The sequence below is a fragment of the Narcine bancroftii genome, chromosome 5, assembly GCF_036971445.1.
Source record: "Narcine bancroftii isolate sNarBan1 chromosome 5, sNarBan1.hap1, whole genome shotgun sequence".
Taxonomy (NCBI): domain Eukaryota; kingdom Metazoa; phylum Chordata; class Chondrichthyes; order Torpediniformes; family Narcinidae; genus Narcine; species Narcine bancroftii.
This window is the reverse complement of record NC_091473.1, coordinates 97,780,722-97,804,597: the sequence shown is the minus strand read 5'-3', so window position 1 is coordinate 97,804,597 and position 23,876 is coordinate 97,780,722. Positions and strand designations below refer to the sequence as shown.

Here is a 23,876-nt window from a genome sequence, read left to right as displayed (position 1 = left end):
TTATTAAATGAATTAAAGTTAATGCTGATGAATTTAAGATTAATTTGTTTGCTGATGATGTTTTGATTTATTTGACAGATCCTGAAAATAATTTGTGTTTGTTGCATATGAGATTAAAGGAATATGGTGAAATATCAGGCTATAACATTAATAGAGATAAAAATGAAATTATGCCTTTGGTTGAAGGAAATTGCATTCAATGTAAAAAAATGTTCAATTAAAATGTTCCGATAATGGAATTAAATATTTGGGTATTAAAATTGATAAAAATTTAAATAATTTATATAAGTTGAATTATTTACCATTATTTAATAAAATTAAAGAGGATTTGAATAGATGGAATGATTTTCCAACAACTTTAATAGGTAGAGTGAATTGTATTAAGATGAATATTTTTCTGAGGATTCAATATATTTTTCAATCAATTCCTTGTAAAATACCTTAACAATTTTTATGGATTTAAATTTAATAATTAGGAAGTTTTAGTGGAAAGGTAAAATGGTGAGAGTATCTTAGATAAATTAACTTGGAAATTTGAATCAGGAGGTCCGCTGCTTCCACATTTTCAAAATTATTATAAAGCTGCTCAATTGAAATTTATTAATGGCATGTTTGGCTTAGATAAATCTTTAATATGGGCTAATACTGAATCAGCTAAAATAGGTGAAAAATCTATATTAGAATTTATTTATTGATTGGTTATAATGATCTACCTATAGTGAAACATTTAATTTAATTATGAAAAAATAGATTATGAGATAGGTGGAAAAGGTAAGATTTCTTGTAAAACATCTTATATTAAAATAAACCTTTTTCTTTTACTATTAATAATCAATTTTTAAAAATATGGAGTCAAATGGGGATTAGAGTGCTACAAGATTGTTTTAAAGCTGGTTATTTTATTTCTTTTCAATGAATGAAAGAAAAATATAATACTCTAAATAATACCTTTTTTTGTTATTATCAAGTTAAAGCATTTTTAATTGATGAATTATGTCAAAGTTTAAGATTACATAGACAATCTGAGTTAGAAAGTTTGCTTACAAAAGGGGTATTAATAAATTTATTTCAGAAATGTATAAATTATTTCAAAGGAAAATTCCTGAATTGGATATTCATAAATCAAGATTGAAGTGGGAAAATGCTTTTGGTAGAATAATAAATCAAGATGATTGGAGAACATTATGTAAGGAGAATATGACTAAAATTATTAACATAAGACATAGACTGGTACAATATAATTTTTTGCATCAACTATATTTAACACCTCAAAAATTAAAAAGATTTAATTTAATTTCTTCAGAATTATGTTTTAGATGTCATAAAGAAATAGTTTCTTTCTTTCACTTGACTTGGCAGTGTATTAAGGTTGTCTTTTTGGATACAAATTAGATTTTTAGACAAAGTGTTAAAGGTTAGAAACTATTAAAATATATAGTTTAAAACTAAGATTAACTATGTATCAAATTGAATTTTTATGATTGGCTTTAGCTGTTTCGAGGAAATGTGTAGCTATTACTTTGAAGTCCAATATATACTTAGGGATTCAAAGATGGCATACTGAAATGAGATCTTGTATTCCTCTTGAGAAAATAACATAATTTACGTGATAAATATCATTCTTTTTTGAAATTTAAAACAATATTTAAAACAAGTACATTTGAAAATTTAAACACTCAGTAATTCGTCAAGGAGAGTAATTGGCTCCATGGCGGCTAATTAGAATTTATATATTCATTGATAATCACTTTTCTTCTTTCTTTTTTTCTTTGGGGTGTTTTGCGGGGAGGAGGATGGTGGGGAGGGAGGGATAGATATACTACATGTATTCTTTTATGTGCATAATCCTTTATTAATTGAATATATTGTATATTTCTTTTAAAAAATCCAAAAAAATGAGTGCAGAGAAGATTTACTAGGATGTTGCCGGGACTTCAGGAACTGAATTATAAGGAAAGGTTAAACAGGCTAGAACTTTATTCCCTGGAGCAAAGAAGAATAAGGGGAGATTTGATAGAGGTATTTAAAATTATGAGGGAATAGACAAAGTAAATGTATAAGCCTTATTCACTGGAGATAGGTGAGATACTAACTAAAGGGCATGGGTTAAAAGTGAAAGGGGAAATGTTTAGGGGGAACATGAGGGGGAACTTCACATAGAAAGTGGTGGGCATTTGGAACGAGCTTCCAGCAGGCTCAATTTTATCATTTGAGAAGAATTTGGACAGGTGCCTGGATGGGAGAGGTATGACAGTCTGTTGGCTAGGTACAAGTCAGTGGAACTAGGAAAAGAGATGATTCGGAACAAACTAGAGGGATCGAGATGGCCTGTTTCTGTGCTGTAATTGTTTGTAGAGGTACAGTGAATAGAGCAGGGGGCTAAGTACGCAACCATGTGGAGCTCCGGTGCTAATGGATATTGTGAAGGAGACATTCTTGCCAATCCGCACTGATTGGGGTTTGGAGGTAAAGAAATCAAGATACAATTACACAGTGCGGTGTTGAGGCCCAGTTTTGCTGATTAATTTTGATGGGATGATGATGTTGAATGCTGAACTGTAGTCAATAAAGAGCATTCTGATCTATGCACCTTTGGTGTACAGGAGTTCCAGGGTTTTTTGAAGAGCTAGTGAGATGGCATCTATCAGAGACTTATTGCAAAATAGGCAAATTGGAATGGATCCCTGCTGCCACTCAGACAAGAGCTGGTATGGTTCAATACCAGCCTCTCAAAACAATTCAGCACTGTAGATGTGTGGCACTGGTTGATAATTGTCTAGGCAGGTTACCACACCCTTCTTGGGCACAAATACAATTGAAGCCTGTTTGAGACAGGTGGGTACCATTCTCTGTCAGAGTGAGATGTTGAAGATATCCATGAATACATTTGCAAATTGGTCAGCACATGTTTTCAGTACGCGACTAGGTACACCATCCAGACTGGTTTCTTCACTTGGATTCACTCTCCTGTGTGGCGAAGAGGAGAAGAACTCTGTGAAAAGAAACTGGAAAGAAGACAAGTTTCTTCCAGAAGATGCTCCTGTTTGGGGTGTCCAACAAGCAACAACCATCTCTCTGTAACCCTCCACAATTTTCCTGCCTGGTAATTTGAAGTAAAGCACTGAGGTTTGCTTGAATGTAATAACTGTTTGATTCTGTGCACAGGATTGAATATTACTGGAAATTGTAGCCCTTAGAAATGTGGACAGTGGAAGAGTGGCCTGTAAAAATGACTTTCTTGAAAACACAATACACACACCTGTGCTTAGATTAAGTTGGGGCGAGGGATTGTGTAAATAACTTGTGTTGTTAAGTTAATTATTGATCTGGTTGTTCTATACTCAGAGAATTAAACTAATTTTGTTTAAGGAACCATTGCTTTGGTATGTTTCTATTGCTGCTGGTATATGGGGTTCACTGAACTCGTAACACTTATTACTGATGAATCACCACCCACTCTTCATTTGCAGGAACATCAAGAGGCCTTCATTTCCTCATTAACAATTCACACTTCAAGAAATATTCACAGGCCAGTTCTTCAATCTCTTCTTCATTTATAGCTTTGTCCCTTAAGTCAACAAGTTCAGCATCTTGCTTTCACTGCTCAATTAACTCTTTCCTTGACAAAGAGAAATCCTGACTCACAATTAACCTGCTTCTTTAGATCTATTTCAGAAGTACTGGGCAAGTCTCTATCAACTGGATCTTCCTCAGCTCTCATCATTTTCTGAGACAAAGACCTTGTTACAGCACATGCAGGATATATCTCACAACCTTCTTCACTCTCATCCTAACTAGGCTTATTTGTTAATCTCAAAACTGACTCAACTTTATCCTTTGCCAAATCATTCCTTAATAAAAAAGAGATTCCTTGCATGGGTAACTTAGAAATAACTCCTATTGCAACAGGTCCTTTAACTAATTCTGAATTCAACACTATTTTGTGCAGATATTGACTCTATCTCACCTCCAACACCTCTAATCAAAATAGTCTCTCCCGTGTCTGTCTTGTGATCAAGAGTTAAAACATTTTCCAACAATAGTGACTGGCAGCCCCAGTATCTCTAAGAATTTTAACTAGAACCAGTGACTTTTTATCCTCTACTGAAACCAAGCCCTCTGACACAAAAGGTTTGAAAACATCCATAACATCCTTACTAGGATTGGAACATCTGTTCTCATTAAATTCAACTGTCTGATTACATGCTTCTGCTAAAATCTCCTTTTCTCATCTCTTTTTCAACACAAAACAATTAGCAATAACATGACCAGGTTTCTTACAAAAATGACATACAAATCCAAAAGTTTTGTACTTTCCCACCTTACCTTCATCTTTTTTCTTAATATTCTCCCCGGACTTAATTTCAGGTTTAATAGTCTGCTCCACATTAACCTTCTGAACAGGCTTACTAATCTGAAATTAGTTTTTGTGAATTAGGACATATTCATCTGCTAACCTAACCATTTGCTGCCACACCCCCACGTCTCTCTCATCCAGATATAACTTAATCTCATTTGGAACACATCTTTTAATTTCCTCAATTAATATCAATTCTCTAAATCTGTCAAAATCATTATTTATTTCTTTTGATGTGCACCAACACTCAAAACATACAGATTTTCCAAAAGCAAAATCCATATAAAATTGGTTCTGTAGCGGCAGCTACACTACTACTGAAAGAACACACAACCAGATGGGTTGAGTTCAGTGAGCAGAACTCATTTATTGCAGGCTGCTGGGCTTGACTTGTAATCCCAGCCCAAACTTGGCTGAGAACCGCGCTGTGGGGCGCTGACGTCACCCGGGCGTCATGTGGTCCCCCAGCGCTGGCTTCTGAGCCCTGTACTGAGAAGAAGGGGAAATCCCTGAACGGCACCATTTTGGCCTATTGCCCCGCCGCATGGATTACAAGCAGGGCACCCAAATTGTTGGTGAGGTGATTCGAAATGCCGAACCGGGCGACTCAACCGTGCAACAGCGCTCGGGAGCAGGAGTCCATGGAGGCGTCTGGCATCGGGATCGCCTCGGGCCAACGAGTGGTGCAGTCCACCACCAAGAACAGGTAATGGTTGCCCCGGGAAATGGGTAAGGGCACGACTATGTCCACGTGAATGTAGCTGAACCGTTCCTGGACGAGCTCGAACTCTTGCACAGGTGTCCTGGTGTGCCCATCTGGCAATGGGTGCATGTTCTGGCCCAGCCCACGATCTGCTTCTGCAGCCCATGCCAGATGAACCGCTCTGCCACCATCCAGACCATGGACTTGATGGACGGGTGCGTAAGGTTGTGGATGTGGTGGAAGATTTACCTGTGACACTGCTGGGGAACCACTGGCCATGGGATGCCCATGGAGACATCGCACAGGACGGTGCTTCCTACACACGGAGTTGGGAGGTCTTGGAACTGCAGGCCCGTGATGGCAGTCCTGAAGGCTCGCGTCTCCTCGTCGGACATCTGGTTCTGGGCGAAATGGTCGAAGTTGAGGCTGGGTGTCAGTGCACAGATGGCCGGTTGTGAGAGTGCATCGGCAACCATGTTGTCCTTCCCCGCCTTATGCCAAATTTCGGTGGTAAACTCCGACACGAAGGAGAGGTGTCACTGCTGGCAGGCCAACCAGGGATCCTTTGCCATCAGGATCGCCTGAGTGAGAGGTTTATGGCTTATGAAATTTGGTAAAAGTCGTACCCTCCAAGAAATAGCAGAAATTCCACACCACCAGATACATGCTCAGTAACTCACAGTTAAAAGCACTATACTTGCGCTCTGGTGGGCGGAGAAGTCAGTTGTCCATTCACCTGCTGCTCCAGGATGGTACCCATGGCTGTGGCAGAGGCATCGATGGAGAGTACCATATGCAGGTCGGTGTGCGGGTGGGTGAGCATGGTAGCCTTCTCGAGGGCATCCTTGGTGGCCTCGAATGCACTGCAGACCTCTGGGGTCCAGATGAGCATTTTGTACTTGGCTGGGATGAGGGCAAATAGCGGCTGCATGATGTGTGCAGCTCCCGGGATGAATCGGTTGTAGAAGTTGACCATACCCGCGAACTCCTGCAGCCCCTTGAGATTGTCCAGACGTAGGAACTCCTTGATAGTGGCGACCTTCGTAGTGGTGGGCATGGCTCCCTCGGCCGTGATGGTATGGCCCAGGAACTGCATGACCTCTTTCCCAAACTGGCACTTGGTTGGGTTGATGGTGAGGCCAAAGTCGGCCAACCGGGAGAAGAGGGTGCGCAGGTGAGCCTTGTGTTGCTGCCAATCCCTGCTGGCAATGAGGATATCATGTAAGTAAATGAAGACGAAATCCAGGTCCCTGCCCACTGAGTCCATGAGGCGCTGGAAGGTCTGAGCGGCATTCTTGAGCCCGAACGGCATGCGAAGGAATTCAAACAAGCTGAAGGAGGTGATGATGGTTGTCTTGAATATGCCTTCAGGATGCACCGGGGTTTGGTGATATCCGCACACCAGGTCATCCTTGGAGAAAACCCTCGCACCATGCAGGTTGGCCATAAGGTCCTGGATGTGTGGGATGGGGTAATGGACAGGAACTGTTGCCTCTTTGAGCCGTCGATAGTCTCCACAGGGGCACCAGCCGCCAGAGGCTTTTGGGACCAGGTGGAACAGTGAGGCCCAAGGGCTGTTGGACCACTGAATGATCCCCAGCTCCAACAGATGCAACAGAAGGCTCCTCCTTTGCCACCTGGAGCTTGTCAGGCAGGAGCTGGTGTGCCTTGGCATGAACCGGTGTGCCCTGGGTGGGGCACCCCATGGCGCAGTGAGGCAGTGGAGAACTGTGGCTTGAGGAGGGTCGGAAACTCGTCCAGGATTCGCTGGAACTTGTCTCTGGGCATGCTGATCATGGCCATCTGCGGCTCCTCTGTGCGGGAAGTGTCAAGGCGAAATGCCTGGAAAGTATGGATGTCCACCAGTCAGCTACCCTGAATGTCCACCCAAAGCCCTTGGGCGATGATGAAGTCAGCATCCAGGATGGTGGGTGGAAGAGATGAGACAGTGAACCTCAATGAGAATTTTTGTCAACCAATCTGGAAGTGGACTGTCTTGTCTCCATACGTCCTGATCGCTGTTGCGTTGGCTGCACGGAGGGGAGGTCCTCGAGGTCAGTTACCAGACTCAATGGCTGTGGCTGGGATGACGTTGATCTGGGCTCCAGTGTCGACGAGAAACTGCCGGCTGCTGACTGAGTCCCGCAGGTAGAGGAGGCTGTGTCCTTGGCCAGCTGAGTTTCCCTGGAACGAGCCGGGCTGACGGCACTTCCGAGCCTTAGCTCCCTAGTGCTAGTGATAGAAGCAGAGGCCTAGAGTGGATGTCGTGCCCCTGGTTATACTCTTGTTGGCCCCTGCAGGGGCTGGATGCTCTACCACAGTGCTAGGGGCAGGCTTGGCATGGTTATGCCCATGCCTCGTGACCTGCTGGACCACCGAGGCCTCTGGGAATAGCTTGAGCCATAGCTCTAGGGCCTTATCAGCGACCCTCCTCGGGTTGGTAAAGCTCTCTTGGGGCAGTAATGGCCGGATGTCCTCAGGCAGATGGTCGAGGAAAATGCGCTAGAAGAGTGGGCAGTTGGTGTGATCACCGATGAGCATGAGCATTTCGTCCATCAGCTCCATCGGGGACCTGTTCTCCGAAGGAGTTGAGGTGAAGCATCCGAGCGGCTTGATAGGCCGAGGGATCTGGTGAGCACTCGCTTGATGGTCTCGAAGTTATCTTTAGTGGGTGGGTGCTGAACGAGGTGCAGCACACGTTTGTCGGTGGCCTGGTCTAGGGCGGCGACCACAGTAGAATTTGGTCACATCAGATGAAATCTGGCGGAGGTGAAACTGAGCCTCCGCATGGCTGAACCAGGTCTCCAGCTTCTGAACCCAGAAGTTAGGCAGCTTGACGGTTTCAAAGACATTTGAACCAGTCGGAGTTACCAATTATAGCGACAGCTACACTACTTCTGAAAGAAAACACAACCAGACAGTTTGAGCTCAGTGAGCAGAAGAGATTTATTGCAGGCTGCTGGGCTAGACTTATATTCTCAGTCTGGACTTGGCTGAGAACCGCACTGGGGAGCTTTGACGTCAACCGGACGTCACGTGGTCCCCCAGCATGGTCTTCTGAGCCCTGTGCTGAGAAGGAGAAACCCCCGATGGCACCATTTTGGCTGGCTGCCCCACCACGTGGATTACAAGTGGGGCCGGTTCGCCTGCCTAGTGGTGTGCCGCCACAGTTCCATGTTTTCACCAAACACCTAACTTTTTGTCTTTATGCTTATGGAACCAACTCATAGGTTTCAATACTGCTTATTTAACAGTATCATAACTTGCCATTTGCTCTGTAATCAAATTAGCAAATGCAATTTGTGCTTTTCCCTTCAATACATTTTGGATCATAAGAGGCCAGTTTTCTTTTGGCCATCTTGAACTCTCAGCAACCTTTTAAAAAAGTTCAAAATATGTATCTAAATCTCCCTGATCAAAAGGAAGAACTAAATTTACCTGTCTGCTAGCCAAAAACCTGTCCCCAGGAGTTACAGCCTCAATTCTCTCAGTTGTTAGACTTTGAAGTTCCTTTGCAAAGCATTTCCAAAGTAGTTTTCATTGTCTTTGCAAAGGCTCTCAGTGCCTCAATGTCTCATTTTCAGAAAAGCTCTTGCATTTTAAATGAGATGTGAAGTGTTAATCTGTTTGTGGTGACCTACACTAAACCACCCCCCCCCCCACCACAATCTATCGCTTTTAAAAAACATATTTATATATAATATAAAATATAACTCGTCACACTGGATTCAACTATTGCCTGAGAAACCTGTGCCAGCTATTGCATTTGAGAGGAAACTGAAATTGAATTGGAATTGCTTTTTATTGTTATGTGATGAGATGGAATGAAAAACATTGCTTTGTGTACTATCCCAGCAAGTCATCCCATACTTATGTACATCAGGGAGTCCAAAATAAAATAAAACTGAAGAATGAGTGATTGCATAGAAAAATGTGACTAAAATAGTGCAAGGGTAGCAGTGGGGCAGATTGATAAGATCAAAAGATAATTTTACAGACTAAAAATGCGTAAGGGTGATTACAAAGGGAAAGAAGGTGAAAGAAGGTATATATTTCCAGCTTTGAAGGCTAATGTACCTAATTTTGAATTGTGTCATTTTATTTAAATGTTAATTGTTTAAAGTGCTTCTTTTCCACTTCCATTTACTTTTATTAATACTTTTTGTTAAAAAAGAATTTGTTTAGTTTTCAATTATTTCAAACGATTTCAGATTTTTAGATTTCAGGCTTATTGTCAGAGTACATACATAATATCACATACAACCCTGAGATTCTTTTTCCTGGCAGAATTACCACTTATTGGTAGTGCAAAAAAAATGTAGAGGTGTAAACAAATAAACAAATGTAAACAACTGACTGTGCAATACAGAGAGGAGGGAAAAAAAGAAAAGAAAAGCAAGAATCAATGAAGTGCAAAAGTAAAATTCCTTAAATGAGTCCCTGATTGAGTTTGTTGTTGAGAAGTCTGCTGGTGGAGGGGTAGCAGCTATTCCTGAACCAGGTGGTGTGAGTCTTGTGGCAGCTATACCTCTTTCCTGATGGTAGCAGTGAGAACAGAGCGTGTGCTAGGTGGTGTGGAACCTTGATGATTACTGCTGCTCTCGGGTGGCAGCTTTCCCCGTAAATGTTTTTGATGGCTGGAAGGGATTTGCTTGTGATGTCCTGGGCTGTGTCCACTATCTTTCGCAGGCGTTTTTGGTGTCCCTATAGCAGACTATGATGCAGCCAGTCAGCACACTTTCCACCAAACAACTGTAGAAATTTGCCAGGGTTTCCAGTGTCATACCAAACCTCTGAAAATTCCTGAGGAGGCAGAGGTGCTGATGTGCTTTCTTCATGATGCTATTGGTGTGTTAGATTCAGGAGAGATCCTATGAGATAGTGACTCCCAAGAACTTAAATTTGCTCACGCTCTCCACCTCTGATCCCCCAATAATCACTGGATTGTATTCCTCTGGGTTTACCTTCCTGAAGTCAACAATCATCTCCTTGGCTTTGGTGACACTGAGTGTGAGGTTATCATGGGTGCACCATTTGGCCAAGTTTCAATCCCTCCAGTATGACTCATCAGCTCTTTTTATACAACACACTACTGTGGTATCGTTAGTGAATTTGTAGATGGTGCTGTTGTCGTACTGAGCCACAGTCATACATATAAAGCGAGTAGAGCAGGGGGCTAAGAACACAGCCCCCTGATGGAGATTGTGCAAGAGATGTTCTTACCATTCCTCACTGATTGTGGTCTGTTGGTGAGGAAATCGAAGATCAATTACACAATGGAGCGTTGAGATCCAAGTCTTGGAGTTGGCTGATCAGTTTTAAGGGGATGATGGTGTTAAATGCTGAACTGGTGTCAATAAAGAGTATCCTGATGAATTCATCTTTGCTCTCCACGTGTTCCAGGGCTTTGTGTAGAGTCAGTGGGATGGCATCCACCATAGACCTGTTGCCACAATAGACAAATTGGAACAGATCCACATTGTTGTTCAAACAGGAGCTGATATCCTTCAACACCAGCCTTTCAAAATACCATCACTGTTGGCGTGAGTGCCACTGGTCAATAATAATTTAGGGAGGTTACCACACTCTTCTTGGGCACTGGTACCTAACATACAAAGTTCTGAAATTAATCCCTCAATAGGTCGTAGTCAATTTTGAAGTGAAAGCTGTAATATTGTTAAGCACACAGACAATTCTTTCACTTAATGATCTGCTCCATCAAATGAAATCAATACCGCAACTGGTTGAAAGCTTTTAATTTTATGCATGTTTGGTACAGCAGTGGGGCAAGGTTTAAACTAATTTGGCAGGGGTATGGGAACCAGAGTGATAGGGAAAAGGGTAGGGAAGATAAAGTAATGGCCAGGAAAAGTAAAATAGGAAAAGTAATGTTGGGAGGAGAAAGTAAAAAAATCAGATGGTGCAGTGAGTTTTCGGGTCAATGTTAGTGTTAAGAAAATTACAAAGAAAAATAGTGGGCAGAAAAATCAAAAGAAAAGGTTACAGAAGTCACTAGATATTAAAAGGACAAAGAGCATAAGGGCACTTTATCTGAATGCCCGCAGTATTAGAAATAAGGGTAGTGAACTTGAGACGCAAATCGGTACCCATGCCTATGATTTGGTAGCCATCACGGAAACATGGCTACAAGGTGACCCTAAATGGGAATTAAACTTTCAAGGGTATCAGGTGGTGCAAAGAGATAGACAGGATGGTAAGGGAGGTGGAGTTGCACTCTGAATCAAAATGAGCTCCAGGCAGTAGTGAGGGATGATATAAGATCTAAAGAGCATAATGTTGAGTCCATTTGGGTAGAGATAAAGAATAACAAAGGGAAAAAATTATTGGTGGGTGTTATCTATCGCCCACCAAATAACAATAGTTTAGAGGCACAGGAAATAAATAGAGAGATAAGTGAGGCATGTAATAATGAAACGGCAGTAGTCATGGGGGACTTTAACTCCCACATAGATTGGGAAAATCAATTTGGTTGTGGGAGTCTGGAAGAGGACTTCATAGAATGCATCCGCGATAGCTTTCTTGAGCAGCATGTTAAGGAACCAACAAGAGAAAATGCTCTCCTGGATCTAGTGTTGTGTAATGAGATAGGTAGAGTAAATGATGTAATAGTCAGAGACCATCTGGGAAATAGCGATCATAGTATGATTGAATTTCTCATTCAGGTGGAAGGGGAAATAGTTAGATCTAAAACTAATATATTATGCTTTAACAGGGGTGACTACCATAGGATGAGGGAGGAATTGGGCAGAGTGGACTGGGAGCACAGGCTAATTGATGAAACAGTTGAGGAACAGTGGAAGATTTTCAAATAAATATTTTGTAATGCTCAACAAAAATATATTCTGGTCAGGAAAAAGGGCAGCAAGGGAGGGAAAAATAAACCGTCGTTAACAAAGGAAATAAAGGAGAGTATAAAATTGAAGGTGCAGGTGTACAAAGCTGCAAAGAGCAGTTGGAAACTGGAAGATTGGGATAACTTTAAGAGACAACAAGGGGTTACAAAGCGTAATAAGAAATGGGAAAAAGGATTATGAAAGTAAATTGTCAAAAAATATAAAAACAGAAAACAAAAAATTTTATAAATATATAAAACGGAAGAGGGTGGCCATAGTTAACATAGGATCCTTGGAGGATGAGAAAGGAAAACTGGTAGCAAAAAATGAGGAAATGGCCAAGGCATTGAACAAATATTTTGTGTCAGTCTTCACGGTGGAAGACAAGTCCAGCATGCCCAAATGCGGAGTTAAGGATGCGAATGTTGGGGAGGGCCTTGTTACAAAGGAAGTAGTGATGGAGAAACTAATGGGACTAAAGCCAGACAAATCACCTGGTCCTGATGATATGCATCCAAGGGTTCTGAAGGAAATGGCAGAAGTTATAGTTGATGCATTGGTGGTCATATACCAAAATTCCTTGGATTCTGGGCAGGTCCCGTCAGACTGGAAGACAGCAAATGTCACACCACTTTTTAAGAAGGGATGTAGGCAGAATTATTGGCCAATTAGCTTGATGCTTGTAGTTGGAAAAATGATTGAAGCCGTCATTAAAGATGAAATAGTGAAACTTTTGGAACATAAGGGTCCAATCAGGCAGATGCAGCATGTTTTTAGAAAGGGAAGATCTTGTTTGACAAACTTGTTAGGATTCTTTGAGGATATAATGGGTGCGGTGGATAGAGGGGAACAGGTTGATGTTGTATATTTGAATTTCCAGAAAGCGTTTGATAAGGTGCCGCACAAGAGACTTATCAGTAAGTTACAGGAAAGTGGAGTCTGGGGAAGTATATTGGCCTGGATTGAAAATTGGTTGTCTGACAGGAGGCAGAGAGTCGGGAAAAGTGGGAGTTTTTCAGGTTTGTTGAGAGTGGTAAGTGGGGTGCTGCAGGGGTCAGTGTTAGGCCCACAACTGTTCATCATTTACATTGATGACTTGGAGGAGGGGACAAAATGTGGTGTAGCCAAGTTTGCGGATGACACCAAATTGAGTGAAAGAGCAAATTGTAATGAGGATGTGGAGAGTCTGCAGAGGGATATAGTTAAGCTGGATGAGTGGGCAAAGGTCTGGCAGATGGAGTACAATGTTAGTAAGTGTGAGGTTATCCACTTTGGCAAGAAAAATAAAAGAGCTGAATATTATTTAAAGGGGGAAAAACTACAGTATGCTGTTGTGCAGAGGGACTTGGGAGGGCTTGTGCATGAATCGCAAAAAGTTAGGTTGCAGGTGCAGCAGTTATTAAGAAGGCAAATGGAATGTTGTCCTTCATCGCGAGAGGAATTGAATTCAGGAGTAGGGAGGTAATGTTCCAACTGTATAAGGTACTGATGAGTCCACACCTGGAGTACTGTGTCCAGTTCTGGTCTCCATATTTGAGGAAGGATATACTGGCTTTGGAGACGGTCCAGAGGAGGTTTACTAGGTTGATCCCTGGGATGAAGGGTTTGACTTACGATGAAAGATTAAATCGTCTAGGATTGCATTTGCTTGAGTTCAGAAGATTGAGAGGAGATCTTATAGAAACATATAGGATTATGAAGGGTATGGATAGGATAGATGTAAGAAGGTTTTTTGAGCTGTCTGGGGAAACTAAAATGAGAGGACACAGTCTCAAGATTCGGGGGAGTAGATTTAGGACAGAGATGAGGAAAAATAGTTTTTCCCAGAGAGCAGTGAATGTTTGGAATTCTCTGACCAGGGAAGTGGTTGAGGCTGCCTCATTAAACATATTTAAAATTCGGTTAGATAAATTTTTACATGATAGAGGAATTAGGGGATATGGGGAGAAGGCAGGTAGGTGGAGTTAGGTCATAAATTAGATCAGCCACGATTGTATTGAATGGCGGAGCAGGCTCGATGGGTCATTTTTGGCCTACTCCTGTTCCTACTTCCTATGTTCCTATGTTATGGGTAACACAGGAGATTAAAAGAGGGAAAAGCTAAGACATTCAGAAGTGGCAGTAATGCTAAGACTGTAAACATTTTAGAAATCTGGAAATTTTTCATCTAGTTGGACACATTTGAACCTGCAGCTAAACTCAATGTTTCCACAGTTTTAAAAAAAAGATGCTGTAGTTTGAATATTAATATTAAGTAGATTGTGGAGCTTTTATTTTGGCGAGATAAATAACCATTGATACGGTGACGCATGGCATGATCCCATTCCATGCCCTTCACCATGTTACATTCAGCACACTGTATGAGAGAAAAGGCAAATTATATCAAAAGATCAGAATGGCACAAATTCAGAAGTTCCAGACCCTAAAAATAAATCTCTAATATTATGAATGTAATTAAAAATAAAACTTTCCAGGATTTTTCTCCCATCAAAGAATGTGAATGGTTTGTTCAGCCTCCTAGATATCCCTTGGACTGGTGGGTAAAGACGCATTGACTCCTTTATGCACATTGTGTTGTAAGGCATTTTGTTGAGCAGGTCCCTGCCAAAGAACAGAAGGAAGTGTCTGTGACTTTGGAAGAGAAGGGTGACTTTTTGAGCAATCCCAAAGAACCCTAGTAAATGAATAGATCACATTAGACACTTTTAAGCTGTAGCACCTGAGTAGCTCTCCTGGGACCCAGGTGCGATTAGTGGGGCAAAGGTATTTCCTGCACCTTTAAAGCTTCAGGGGGATCGACGCATTAAATCGCCAACCTGCTGATTTAAGGGGGATCCCGCCCTGGCAATGACGCGGTAAGTAACTCGTCACGTACTCAGGGGAACTATCGGTAAATCTCCTCTGCCTCTCCACTGGTCATCAGTCACCCCCCCCCCCCCAGCCTTCTGTCCCACCCAGCCCATCCATCGCGGCCCCCACCCCCTCAGCAACGCCCCACTGCCACAAATGTTGAGCTGTCACAACCAGAGTGGCATTAGGAGCAGTGGCAGTTCGTGGCCCCCCACTCTTCACCCCACCACGCGGCAGCGACCCCTCTCCTCTCTCCCGCAGCAGCGACGCCTCATCTCTCCCTTATGGCAGCGACCCCTCTCCCTCGGCAGTGCTCCCTCTCCCACCCGTAGCAGTGATCTGGCACCCCCCCCTCCCCACCACCACATGGCAGCAACCCCTCTCTCTGTGGCAGGCACTTCACCCAGGGGTTCCCCTGAGACACCAGCATGCACGCTGGTAACCTGGTCAGCCATTTTCATTTTTAAGTCACCAGTGGATGAGACCTAGTTAAGTTTAACTGGGTTCCCTGACTACCTCTGAGGTAGGTCAGGGACCCAGTTGTATTTGGACCATACTGACCAGGCCGGACTCTTTCAAGCTGCCATGTGAGGGGTCGCCTAACCCCATTTTACACAGCAGCTTGAAAGGGCTTAATGTGTGCTTAAACCAGGAGAACTGGGATTCAGGCCCCATTAAGTAGTTGGCCTGTCTGAAGACAGGAATGTTAAACTGCTCAAAATTTTAATTGTGAGTTCCTGAGTTCAAGAGTTCCTGGTCTTCTGCTGTCCCAGTGGCATGTTTATTTTTTGGCCATGATATATTCATTGACTGCTAAAGAATTCTGGGAAGAATCCCAGATCAGCTCCTATCCACTCACATGCTCAATTACCTACAAGCATGCAACCTCCTTCATGATAATAAATTACCAGCCCAACTAAAACTGACAGATTCTGCACAGGTCTGGACTAAGAATCTGGGCTGTCAGGATACAGGCTGAGAGTTTAAGGGTGATTTTAACTCTTTTGTCCTCTCTCTATTGTTAGATATTTAATGGGCAGAATGCCACCTCAGATGAGTGCAGACCCCAAAGTACCTCAAAGGTAGGCTCACAGACTCTCAGGTAAATGGACAGGGGAGCATTTGGGAGGAATAATTCATAGTAGAGAAGTTAGAAGTGAACCAGGGCCATGGACCTGGTTTTGTACATCAATGTTTTCCCTAACAATGTGGGATCCTTCTCTGCAATATGTAAACAATCATACCAACTCCAGCCACATTTTTAATACTTGCTCAGAAGAGCAGAATGATATTGAAGATAGGATCTATACTTATATCATTGGACAAGTGTCAAGCTTCTTTATATTTATTCATCATTTTTGGATCTGGGCATTGCTAGCAGTTATCATCTATTCCTTCATTGATTTAAACTATCTTAAAGGAAGTGCCTTCCCATTTGCTTATTATGCAAGTAAAATTTTAAACTGAACTTGAAGCATTTAATGGAACAAAAGAAGCATAATAGAAAAAACGCAGTTATGCCGTCCATCAGAATTGTGTTGGCCATCAATAAGCATGATCCTCCATCTTAATACTACTTCCCCACTAATCAGCTCCATCCTCTCTTGTTTACCTCTGGCTGTGCAATTATCACTTGATATATGCTGATCACCTGCTTATATGAATGATTTATATCTTGCTTCAATGCAGGCATTTATTGTTATTTTTAATTTCCCTAAAACTGGGCAGGCAGTTTGTAATCATCCACATTTCAGAGTCTAGAGTCATCAGCAGGCCACATCAGGTAAGGGTGGCAGCTTTCTTTCCCCGAAGGACATTAGAGAACCAGATAGCTTTTCAGATCAGGCTATTATTACAAAGACCAGCACTTGTTCTCCCAAATTGTATAATTACTTGATTATGTGAATTTAAATGTTGGAACTTCAGTGGAGATTTGAACTCGTATCACTAGTCCATTCTACGCAACATTTCCTTGATATAACATGAGCTCGCTTGCAAATTCATCGATTCCTTTAATGCCCAAAATCTGTCATTTCCATCAGTGACTGAGTCTCTGGGTTAGAGGATTCCACTGGACAGGATACGTGATAGTCAATATGTATTAAGAACTTCAAACAGCAGTTTAGATGTGAGCACATACTATTTTATTAAGTGGTGTAGGTGAAGGGGTAAACCTTGACCATGATATTTTGGATAATTCTCCTACTCTTCTATAAAGTAATTCTTCAGGGTCCTTTACAGAAAGTCTCATTTGAAAGGGAGCACTGGATGTGTGATTTATGGAAAAACTAACACAGATATAGACATTTTATAACAGTAAAAACATACGCTACAATGAATCTGATCTGCTGCTTTATGGAGTAAAACACAAAAGTCTGCAGATGGTGTGATTAAAGCAAAAACACAATGCTGGGGAAACTCCTCCTCCTCGTCGTTGTTGTTGTCGTTGTCCTCCTCCTCGGAGGCTTGGTCAAACAGCATATTTTATATAGCAAAGACAAAGATATATAACCAGTATTTAGGTGCCTGCCTACGTTTTGCTAATACCTTGATCAAAGGCTCCGGCCCAGATTATTGGTTATGTACCTTTATCTTTGCTATATAAAATACGATCTTTGACCTGCTGAGTTTTTCCAGCATTGTGTTTGTACTGCTGCTTTATGGATTGTTTTAGTCATAGAAATTCTTCCAAATTCAGTACAGAGCTGTCGATCATCATTTGAACAATTGTTACATAGCCTATGGTTCATAAGGGAGAATACTGCACCATATATAGGTTTAATCCAGTGACGTTGGGACCTGGCCATTGCCAGACTACAGAAAATGACAGAAAACAGAAATTGTTCCCAAAAGGAACCTGCTATGTAAACATATCAAAGGTAGAACAAAGCTTAAAACAGGAAATAATACTGTGGAGTGGTACGGTTAGTGCCACGCCTTTACAGCACCAGCGATTGGGACCAGGATTCAAGCCCCACGTTGTCTGCAAGCACTTTATAATAACGAAGCAGATTCAAATGTGCTGGTCCATGGAGTGCCGGTTAAAAGAGGTACTTGAAAATGTTCTTTGACCAGCTCATTCCGCAGAATCATGCATTTTGCACAATCTCCAAACCTAGGAAAGTGGTTTTCTTTCCTCTTTCCATGTAGCAACAGCCATAATATTTATTTAAACTCACCATTCAATTTGTTTGTGTTGCTTGATTTCTTCCCTACACTTTTGCTGGTGTTCTGGGTTTTGGGCCAGACAGTACAGGAGCCAAAATATTCCACTTGCTGTCATGTCATGACCTTCAAACATGAAGGTGTCGACCTCTGCTCGGATCTCTTCATCAGATAGTCCTTTCCCATCCTCATCCTGCAGCACATTAGATCTTAAATGAATCTCCCCAAATCTGTGCTTGAGTTTTATGACCAGGAATAGTTGCTACATAATATACCAGAGTGTAACCCAAAAGTCTGCAGACACTGTAAAAACACAAACCTGTTGGAGGAACTCAGCAGGTCACAGAACATCCATAGAAGGTAAAGATGTATAACTGATGTTTAGGCCTGAGCCATTTTTCAAGGTAAGAGTGAAAAGTAGGCAGGTGCCTGAATTAAACATTTGGGGATGTGACGGCAGTAGGTTCTCCACTTGCACCCACACTTTAGTCTTTACCTCAATTTGGGGCCCCAAACAGTCCTTCCAAGTGAAGCAGCACTTCACTTATGAATCTGCAGGGATCATCTACTCCTGTTGTGGTCTTGTTTACATTAGAGAGGCAACTGGGAGATCACTTTGTTGAGCACCTTGGCTCTATCCGCTGCAATAGCAGTGATCTTGCCGTGACCACTCATTTCAATTCCCTGCTCCATTCTTTTGCTGACATGTCTATCCATGGCATCATGCACAGCCAGACTGAGACCACCCACAAATTGGAGAAATATCTCATATATTTGACTGGGCACCTTCTAGCTGGATGATATTAACATTGACTCCTCTGATTTCTGTTAGCCCCAGCCTCCCACATTTCTTTCCCCATTTCTTTCTCCTTTCCACAAGATCTCTCTCCTTTCCAAAAGATCCCTCTCTTCCCCCCTCCATCTCCCTCTCTTCCCTTCTCCCTCTCTCCCCCCTTCCCCTTCCCTTTCCCCAATCTCTGCTTCCACAGATCCACAAACAACTCCACTCCCCCAGTCACTTCTCACCTTTCCTCTCTCCTGTGTCCCATTTGTACCAATTAACACCTTTTGTCTGTTGGTGTGCCTTCACCCCCCTACCCATTCTTCCCTCTGCAGGTGCCTGTCCGCTTGACTCTCATAAGTTCACGTAGGGCTCAGACCCAAATTGTTGGATGTGTATCTTTACCTCCAATGGACGCTGCATGACCTGCTGAGTTCCTCCAGCACTTTTACTGCATAATAGTAAGGATATAAGCATAGGGAGCAAGAAATTATTCAGCCTGAAATTAATTTTATTGCCCAGAAACCTTTATTAATCAACAGTTCCATCACCTTTTGACTTTAACTAAGCTACCTCAGTGAGTTTCCTCCAAATGAGCAATTGATTATCTCAGTAGGAATGTAGAGGTGAGAACATTTTATTTCTTCTTGTGCCTGTGTTATTGCAAATGCAATTTCTCACAGTTTATTTGCAGACAAAATCCATATTTTCCCCATTACCAAAAAATTATACACTTGAGTGTACAGCAAATATTTGTCAGTTAGTACTTTCAAAACATGACAACATGATTCATGACTTGGCAAAAATAATTTTTTGAAGGATGGGGATTTAGGACTCTTTGGATGAGGCAAAGAAAAGGAGTTAAGGCCATAGGTAGCACAGGTTTGAGGGGCCAAGTAGCCGAATCCTGCTTTTATTTTCTTGAATTCCTCATTTTTTTGAATATTTTATTTAAAATTTTAAAACCATAATATATAGTTAATAAAACAATTAATGCATAATATATAATGCTAGTAAATGTACATGGTATATAGCCCCAAAAAACCCACTATCCCACCCTTTATCAATATGACCCTTCCCCCTTATCTAATTCCACCCCTAAACTACCAACTATCTATTCCCTCCAACAAAAAAAGAGAAAAAAGGAGATGTAAACTGCAATAACATAGACAATTACCGTGGACTGAAGTGCTTCCACACAACAAAGCTGAAGTTTTCAAAATTTTTAAACCCATGTAGTCCAAATAAGGGCTCCAAACCTTCCGATTTAAAAAAAAGATAATTATCTCATAAATGTTATTTTCCAATGGTATACATGATCTAAATTCTGTATGCCATCTATGTAAATTCAAATCAAAATAATTTTTCCAAGTAATCGCAACACTGTTATTGCTAATCTCAAAAATGCTAGTTGAAATTTATTTAATCAATTCCAAACAAATCTTTTTTGATATTAATTATTGATTGTATAAAGAAAGGTGATGAATCAGCAAACAGAAGGGAGATTGAAAATTTGCACAATGTCAGCAAAACTAAGGATATATCTCTATCATTATACAGTAAATGCTTTGTTATTCATCATTATGAAAGTCTTAATGTGAAGCTATGCAAAATGTTTATCCATTTTATCAACGAATTAAAGCTGCATAAAGTAACAGCCAGGTTTGGAGTTTGATTTATTGGATTACAGAGATCGAAATTTGGACCTCTGACCCGTTATGGATAGAAGGATCTCATCTTAACCATTTCTAAGTTCATCATATCACGACATGCCAGGGAATATTTCAGTCAAGGTTATCGAGTGTCTGCTGCAAGAACAATGAAACTAGTTTAATCAGATGATGTATGCTGATCATGTATCAATATCATTATTGATACATGATCAGCATATCAATATTAGTATTGTTAACAATATAACTATACATACTTTGCTATTAGTACATCAAGACTATAAGGAAAGTCTGAAATCACCACAAACATTCTGTACAGAGCAGGAAACATCTACTGAAGTCTTGACTGGGATAATTAAATGCTTCTGTGCATGGACACTTACCTTTGCATATATCAGAATGTCCAAGAAGTCCAAATTCCTCATGACCGTAATCTTTTCCAATTCTTTTCCATCTTTCAATGTCTTCTTTCTTTTATTTCTCACTTCCTCTATTAGACAGAAACCTCATTAGGAGTTAATGTCCACAAAAATAATTAAGATTATAATTAAGATGATGGTTTATTTCATGGAAATAATAACTGAGCAGAAATGCTTCCATTTGTTTCCTTTTTGAATGCTTGTGATTAAAAGTGTTCTATGTTCTAATCTGTTTGGATGCATTTTTGCAACATAAATTTAAGGGATGTTAATGTTGAGAAAGAAGCAAACCACTGTTGTTTACTAAATTTTTGAACATTCTTTTCTCCTGATAGCATATGTAGCATGATATTTATGTGATATGTTATTTATAAAAGTTTCTTTATTTTTCATTTGCATCAATACACACATATAAATTCTTCATCATATAACAATACAATAAAAATGATATATAATTTTTCTTTTTTATCCCCCTCCCTCAAAGAAAAATAAAAAGAAAAGAGAAAAAAGAGAAAACATCTGAGTTTATTTATCATTTCACTATTCATATATTCCTAACAAATTATTCTACCTGTACACATAAATTGGGAGGAGCGAATGTTATGGACTATGCAGATGTTCTCTTACTGATGAAATCCATATATGGTTTCCAAATCATATAAAAATTCTCAGTTGATTCCTTAAATTATAAGTAATCTTTTACAAAGGTATACAATTTTGAATTTCCATATGCCATCTATCCAACCTTATAAAATTATCTGACTTCCATGTTACCGCCATACATTTCCACGCCACCACTATTGCTACACTCAAACATTTTATTTTTTTTAAACTTTATTTATTCACTCAAACATTTTCATTGATATTTGTCTAACTTCAATTTAGTCTCAATGTCTTATAAATCACCAAGCAAAAATATTCTGGGATCTCTTGATATCTTTATCTTCATAATTTGTTCCAATAATATATTCAAGTCTTCCAAAATTTTCCCATTTTTTTTCACAAGACCAAACTGCATGTAATAAGGTTCTTGTTTCTTTGTTATATCAGAAACATTTGCCAAAACAATTTGAATTAAGTCCACGTAATTTATACGGAATGTAGTATAATCGGTGTAAAAAAAATTGTACCATTTGATATCTAACATTAATTGTATTAGTTACACTCTTCTGGCACAACCTTGACCAGGCCTGATCATGAATTTGTATATTTAAATTTTTTTCCCATTTAAAAAAATGTAAATAGTTCATTTTGCTGCATTGTCTTGTAATTGTATATACATATTGTAATACATTTCTCAGTAAATGTATGAATTATTAATTACTCAAATGGGCTCTGTTCCGGAAGTCTTAAATATGATAGTATGAAAAAAAATTTTATTTGGTATATTGTATTTCTCTTTCATTTGTTCAAAAGTCAAGGAAAAAACCTAAGAAACAATCTTTTACCCTCTTTAGCTCGTTATTGTGCCAGATATCAAAGAAAGGGTTATTTAAAGTAAAAGGAAAAAGTGGGTTCTGCTTTAACATCATTTTAGCTATTTGGTGGTTCTTAATTCCTCTTTCTATATGAATTCCATTCCATATCTTGAATAAATGTTTTAAAATTGGTACTCCTTTCAAAAGTTCCTTGTTCCATTTATATAAAAATGTTCTGGATTAGTTTCTCCTATATTATTCATTTCAATATGTACCCACGCTTTCTTCTCCCCGATTTGATAACTGGAGGATAGAAATCTTAATTGTGTTGCTTTATAATATTTTTTTAAATTCAGCAACCGTAATCATTCATCCCTGGTCAAATTTCCAAGTTAATTTTTACAAAGCTATCCATAGCATTTTATCGCGCCAAATAAATTTTCTTACACTTTTATTTAATTCTTGAAAAAAATTTGTTGGTATAGGAAAGGGTAACAGTTGAAATAAATATTGCAACTTCAGAAAAATATTCATCTTTATACAATTTAGCCTTCCTATTAAAGTTATTGGTAAATGTTTCCATCTCTTTAAATCTTCAATAATTGTTTTTGCAATGGTAGATAATTCAATTTAAATTATTTAAATTTCTATTGATATTAATTCCTAAACATTTAATTGCTTCCTTTTGCCACTTAAACATCATCACCTGCTTACTTAATGTATAGTCCTCATCATTCTTAAGTGTCACTTCACTCTTCTTTCCTACATTCACTTTATAACCCAATATCAAACCATATTCTGCCATTCATACATTTATTTTCTTCAATGATATTTCTAGTTCTGTAAGATATAATATATAATCTGCAAACAAGCTAAATGTTATGTTCTCTATCTTCTATCATAAAGCTTTAATCTCATTATCTCTTCTTATCACTTCTCCCAATGGTTCTATAGCCAATGCAAATAAAAATAGTGATAATGGGCATTCTTGTCTAGATAACTTTTCTAATGAAAAAGGTTTAGACATTTGTCTATTTGTGACCACCTTAGCTTTTGGATGATTATACAAAGATCTTACTCAATTTATAAAATCATTTGGAATTCCAAAAACATTTAATATTTTATATAAAAAGTCCCATTCTAGTCCAAATCTAAAGCCACCACTTCTGCTGGTATTTTTTTTTTAATTTCTGGGCTACATTAATAAACTTATAAATTTAACTATATTGTCCTCATATCTTCTATGTTTAATAAAGTCAGTCCGATCCACTTCTTAATAAATTATTATAATTTATTAATTTAGGTAAATATTTAATTAATCTGTTATCTAATAATTTTGATACAATTTTATAATCTAGATTTAATAATGATATCAGTCTATAAGAGGATGCTTAATAAAGGATCTTTAATTTTTTTGGAATAACTTAATAATACTGTTTTAAAAGATTCTAGAAGTTGTTAGACCCAAAAAACTTTTGACCCAAAAGTTCCATTAAAAACAGGAATTAACAACTCCTTAAATTTTTTATAAAACGCCAGAGAGAAACTGTCCTCTCCTGGTGCCTTATTATTTGGCAAAGACATCAAAATATCAATACTTCAACATCGGTAAAAGAATTTGATAATTTCATTTTTTCATTGACATGTAATTCAGGCAAT

General features: G+C 39.7%; 1 long non-coding RNA gene across 1 annotated transcript in view; it reads right to left on the bottom strand.

Moving 5' to 3' along the window:
* Positions 1-18,034: 18,034 nt before the first annotated feature.
* The window catches only part of LOC138762755 (uncharacterized), a 31,023-nt gene continuing 25,181 nt past the window's right edge, over positions 18,035-23,876 (bottom strand). Inside the window, exons 2-4 of the long non-coding RNA XR_011357120.1 lie at positions 20,764-20,870; positions 19,888-19,969; positions 18,035-18,122 (exon numbers count right to left, since the gene is read on the bottom strand). This is a non-coding gene — a long non-coding RNA (uncharacterized lncRNA). The remainder of the gene's footprint in view (positions 18,123-19,887; positions 19,970-20,763; positions 20,871-23,876) is intronic.